Below are 5963 nucleotides of genomic sequence, written 5' to 3'. Positions count from 1 at the left end.
TCCCTGCAGCCCGGGATATAGTAGTTATAAAGAGGGGACACCCCTCGGTCCAAGAGTTGGCCAATAACAGGATCCAGCCGCGATTCGGGTGCTGGGAAGCCAATGGAGCCCAGCGGGAGGCGGGGAATGGTGCTATCAGAGGAGCCTGAAACCCGAGGACATTCCAGGGAACCATGCAGAGCTGCATGACCAAATTTAGTCCGGAGCATTTAGCCTTTTAAAGGCAATGGGCCAACCTAGTGAGAAAACACGCAAAAATGCACAAGCTGGCAGGCTGGGGATCTGGGGGTGGGGGAGGCAGAGCCCTAGCACGTGCCCATCGGTGCCGGAGGGCTACTAAAGAGGTCAGCGTGGCTCTGAAGATATGGGGTGTCTTCTCCGTTACAGGAGGGGAGAGTTTCTGCTGTGACAGTGACAGGTCTTGGCTGAAATCGGCAATGAAGGGCCCAACCAGGGGAAAGTTTTCATCTTTACCCCGCTGCCCTCCCGGATCCGCACGGTTAGCCAAAGCGCACAGCCCTTTGGGAAAGAGGTGGCCGGTGGTTATGTTGCTGGCGCCGACCGGTTTCTTTAAGAAGGATGTGCAAAGTCGGGCGCTTTTGAAGCGGGGAGGAAGGAGGCAGCGAGTGCCAGCCCAGCCCGGGGCCGGCTCCTCGCTCGGCAGAGCCTGACCCCAGCGCCGTCCCTGGGGCGCTTTATCAGAGCTGACGCCCCATCCTCTGCAGGGCTGTTTCTGCAGCTGCTCTTCAGCACGACACCCCCATTTCCCCTCGCCAAGCCCCAGAGACGGCCCTCCTTCTGCACAAGACTAAATCCCTGAGTCTCTCCTCCTCCTTGTTCAGACGGCGCCCTAAGCCTGGGCTTTGGCTGGAGGCACCTACTTTCCATCAACCTTAATCCATAAAGAAGCTTACTGGCACCTGCGACTTCTCCCAGAGGGAGAGGGGCAGACGGGCTCTTCTCTCCAAGTCTGAAGGCAGCTTTACCCCGTGCACAGGATTTTGTACCCGTTCGTTATGCTGCCAGCTTCATCCTTTTTTCTTCATCCTTTATCATCCTCCTAAAATTTACTGTCTGCTCTCAGGCCTCACCCTTTGCTAGTCCAAGCAAGCAGCCCTTTGGTTCTCTTCCGTAAAATAAGGTCTCCTAAGACTTTCCTCGTCAGCCTAATTACCTTCTCTGCCCACCTCCCTAGCTCAGATCCCACCCGGAGCAGAGGCACAGGGTCTTCTAGGTGAGTTTCCCAATGCCTTGCGTTACAAACTAGACATTCCCCATCTTGACGGGAAACGCACATTCTTGTCGCATTCTAGGATTTCACTTATCTCCAGCATCACAGCGCCTGGCTCCTGCTCATAGCCTTCCTGTGATTCACCAGCACCACTGAGATTTTTTTCCAGGCTGGAGAAAAAAAAAACCTGTTGATTTTAGTTTCCAAGTGCATAACCTTAAACATCGTCGCATTGAGTTTCATCCCACTTCACCCCATCACTTCTGTCGCCCCGATATCATGACCCTCGTCTCGGTGCTCACTTGCGCCAAGGACTAGGAGGGACACGGGCATCCCCTTCATCATCTTCTCTTGGTCTCGGCCCAGTCAGACTCTCCTCCGTTCCTCACCCCAAAACTGCCATGGCTGCAACAGCGCGGAAGGCAACAGGAACCAGAGTGAATTTAGCATATTGGTGTCCTTTTGGTGCCCTTTTTGCCTGAAGAAGCCAAATGAGTGTCTTGCTTGTTCCACCTTGCTACAGCCTGGACCTCTCTAACGCACTCTCTGGTTGCTTTTCAGGATGCACAATTCAAAAAGGCTTTAACACCGCGTCTTCTGGAAGAGAAATTTGAGTTACCGGAGTCTGGCGATGGAAGAAATGGCCAAATGCCTGGTGTTTCTACGCAGTGTCGCTGCCCTCGGTCACCAAGTGTTTGTAAGCGGTAAGCAACAAACTGGAAGCTCAGTTCCCAACTGGAGAGGGCAGGGAAAAAAGGAAAGAAGGAATCATAGCTACGTGTCTCCCTCTTCCAGGAAAGATCGGAGCTTTGTCAGGTGTGCCACCCCTGGCCCCAGGGACAGGGTACGTGTGCAGCCCCAGGGACAATTTGCAATGCTAAAACAGAGAAAGAACTTTTTCCACCACTGAGTAAACCCTGGAATTGTCTTTCTGTCTCTCTGCCTTTCCTTCATGACTGTTTTGTGTGCTGCAAACTGGTTTTCAACAGAATAAAATCACGATCGACACCCCGATGAGGTCTCTGCTTTGTTGTTCCTGAATCTTGACTCCTGTGATGAGAAGCACCAGGCACCGAGTTCCATAAGAAACCGTAAACGCGACCTGGGAGGCTCCGAGTTTCTCCTGAAGCACCGCACATCCTTCCCCGATTTGGGAGCCCACGTCTGCCGGGCTCTGCTCCGCTGAACTGCAGAGCTGGCTCCGCACAGATAACACAGAGTCAGAGTTTTGCAGAGAAATAAATATTTCTTCCTTAGCAGAAAAAGCGGGAGAGAACCAGGGGTCACTCTAAACTTGTCGTGGTTTATAGCGGATGGTCTTCCTGCGGTTTATCTTGGCTGTCACACGTCTCTTTTTAGACGGGGATATTAGCAGAGCTCTCACTGCACCGTATTCCACAGAGTTCTCGTTGCTGCATGAAAAAAAAGAACAAACGACACAGAAAGAAAATCTAGTGTTTTCACCCCAGAATAAGAGGAGCTCTGGATACGTCTGCACTGGCGGCTCTTTCAAGGGCCACCAGCAACTGGGACCGGAGACGTGCGTGGGGATCCTTGAGCCTTCTCCGCAGCGGCTCCGGCCACCGCAGGACGATGCTGTCCCTTTGAAGCTGTGCCAGTCACTGGAGTGCGGTGCGGTGCGGCACGGTGCGGTTTGGCGCAGAGCAGCTCCCAGCAGCTCCGAATTTCCACCGAGGCTCCGTCAGTCTCCGCATTTATCAGGATCCCCATCTCCATAGCAACTGAGCGCCTCGGAGGCACTAATGAATATTTCTGCACAACGCTCCTTCGAAACACGGCAAAACGATTAGCCACGTCTTAGAGACGAGGAACTGAGACAGAGTCAGATTAAGTACCAGGCACATGTACAGGATCTATGGCAGAGCTGGGAAAGCCTTCCGTGTCCCCATCTCTTGTGCCACCACCGAGGACTGTCCATCTCCCTTTATTTTTTCCTATTAGCTGATAAAGGACAACTGCAAATTGAATGGATTCCTCTAATCTGTTTTATTTCCCTTTCCTTCAGAGCCTGCAGGAGGGAAGGTTAAACACACTGATCTTTTTATCATTTCAGAAGATGTTCCTTGAGAAAGCAAGTGACATCTGCCTGCCTGCTTGTGACACGTGGTTGCTCTGGAACATGTTGGTCTCTCCACCAGTGAGAGAAACCGCTCCCAAACCCAACTGCGACTTCACCCAAATCCTCCCTCTGCTAGCACGAGAGCGGAGGAAGTGTGGAAAAGACATTATAGATCAGGAAAGGAACCAGCTCTTGGCCACAGGGAAATTCTGAAAACCCCAGGAATGCGGCCCAGGGGTGCCACCAGTGCCCCCAGCTGATCTACTGGGGATCACTTTGGCCACTGCAGCTCAAGGACCACACGAGCTCCGCAGGGAGTTTCGCAAGCTCTCCCACGCCTTGTGGAAGGGATGAGTATCGTTGAGCCTGATGTAATTAACCTGCCACTCATTAGGGGGGGACGGGCAAGGGCAACTGCGAGAAATCGCCACCCTAAGGAGGGTCAGACCAGTGTGAGCAGGAACAGAGGATGGGAGAGTGGAGAGACCAGTTGGGACCAGGCTGAGATTTTCCACTCTTCCCATCTCCCCTCCTTGGCCAAAGCAGAAGCCACAATACCACCTCCTGGTGATCTCCATTACTGCAGCCCTCTCCGCTCCCATTCTGCCCGAAGCACAAACCTGCCGCCGCTGCACGCAAACCACGAAGGCTTACATTCACAAGGAGTCTTTTAAAGCCTTCAAAACCAACAAATGAAAGCCGGGGGAGCATTTCAGCTCCTTCCCATTGCTTCAGCCCATGATTTATTAGAGCAATTAAGCGTCCCGGTGCGCAATCCACGTCGCCTGTTGCAACCGAATGATTTACCGCCCGTACAAGAGAGCGCGGTGTGTAAGGTTAAATGAGGAGTGTGAAAAGAATAGGCGATTTACAACTTAGGGTGCTTGCAAACATGAAAGGCTTTGGGGGCTTTGCAGGCTGCCTTGGCATTTGCTGCCAGGACAGACACTAATTCTGCTGTTTTCAGCTCTGCCTTCCCGGCCTCTCCGGAGAACTGCCCTCTCGCAGGCACCATGTCTTGAGGGGGAGCTCAAAGCCCAGCCCTCGTCCACGCTGCCCGGCCCACAGACGCGTCGCCAGGGACACCCCCAGGTCAGCCCAGCTGCTTCAGCAGTGCCAGGACCGAGGCGGGTGCCACTCCCGAGCGCCTCAGCAGCTCCGGTGGGATGGATGCCCTCGGCCGTGAGCCCCGCACCGACCCCTCGGTCACCGGCCAGCCATCCTCCTCCCGTTCAGCCAGGTGCCGCCAGGCTTCCACTTCCAGGGCGCTCATAGCATTTTCTCTCAGGATGCATTTACAGACAGAGCGGTCGCCTGAGGACTGGCAGAGCAGATCCCTGCCCCCCAGATTTGCTCACGCTTTTACTGCAGGCACGATTTATTAGAGGGCTAAATAAAAGCTGCTTTGTGTTTCATGCGGCTGTCAGTGCTGTGACACAGGCCTAGCCCTAACAGAGGCAGTATATATAGAATCATAGAACGGTTAGAGTTTGGGAGGGACCTTAAAGCTCAGCCAGTGCCACCCCCTGCCCTGGGCAGGGACACCTCCCACCAGCCCAGGTTGCTCCAAGCCCCGTCCAACCTGGCCTTGAACCCCTCCAGGGATGGGCACGACATCATTCTCACTCAAGCTGCACTTTTGTGATTTTTAGACTTTCACGCACAAAATTCACTTCACAGAAATGACTGAGATTTACCCAGCTGACCACAGGCGAACAGTCTGAAATCCTACCAGACACCCCCCGCCATCCACTTCACTGTTTTTCCAAGTTTGATCATTTCTCTTAATGAATCAATTTTGTTTATTTTAAAACCCTGCGCACAACGCACAGGCTCCCAGGCAGCTCTGCACAGAGCTGCTTAAAACATTGTAGACCCATAGAATGGTTTGGGTGGGAAGGGACATTAAAGATCATCTTGTCCCACCCCCCTGCCCTGGGCAGGGACACCTCCCACCAGCCCAGGTTGCTCCAAGCCCCGTCCAACTTGGCCTTGAACCCCTCCAGGGATGGGGCAGCCACAGCTTCTCTGGGCAACCTGGGCCAGGGGCTCACCACCCTCACAGCAAAGAGTTTCTTCCCGATATCTCATCTAAATCTCCCCTCTTTCCGTTTGAAGCCATTCCCCCTCGTCCCATGGCTCCCCTCCCTGATCCAGGGTCCCTCCCCAGCTTTCCTGTACGGCCTTTTCCCCCACTGGAGTCTCTCCGTAGCCCCCCACCCGCACTCACGGGGTACCACTGCCAGCCTTGGAGAGCCCTGTGGGGCCAGCCCCCTCTCCGTGCCCTCTCCCCCTCCCCAGGGACACACGCTGATGGCTGTGCCCGAGGGCGGCACAGCGGGGCCGGCGGGTGACCCCGGCAGGTGAAGAGGGCCCAGGGGATGAGGCGGGTCTGGCAGACCTAGGGGGCCTGGTGGACGGAGCGGGCGCGGCAGGTGGAGCGGACCCAGTACATAGAGTGGGCGTAGCAGGGTGAAACGGACGCAGCAACCGGAGCGAGCCCTCCCCACAGCGCGACCCCACGGCGGGCGGAGGCCCCGGAAAAGCGCCGCCGCCGCCAGTCAGCGCGGGGCGAAGGGGTCACGGCGCATGCGCAGCCCCCTCCGCGCAGGCCTTAGTCCCGCCCTCCGCCGCCATTGGCCACGCCGCGGC

The sequence above is a fragment of the Rissa tridactyla genome, chromosome 21 (assembly GCF_028500815.1).
Source record: "Rissa tridactyla isolate bRisTri1 chromosome 21, bRisTri1.patW.cur.20221130, whole genome shotgun sequence".
NCBI classification, from domain to species: domain Eukaryota; kingdom Metazoa; phylum Chordata; class Aves; order Charadriiformes; family Laridae; genus Rissa; species Rissa tridactyla.
The sequence above is the reverse complement of the archived record's forward strand: the minus strand, read 5'-3'. Positions refer to the sequence as shown.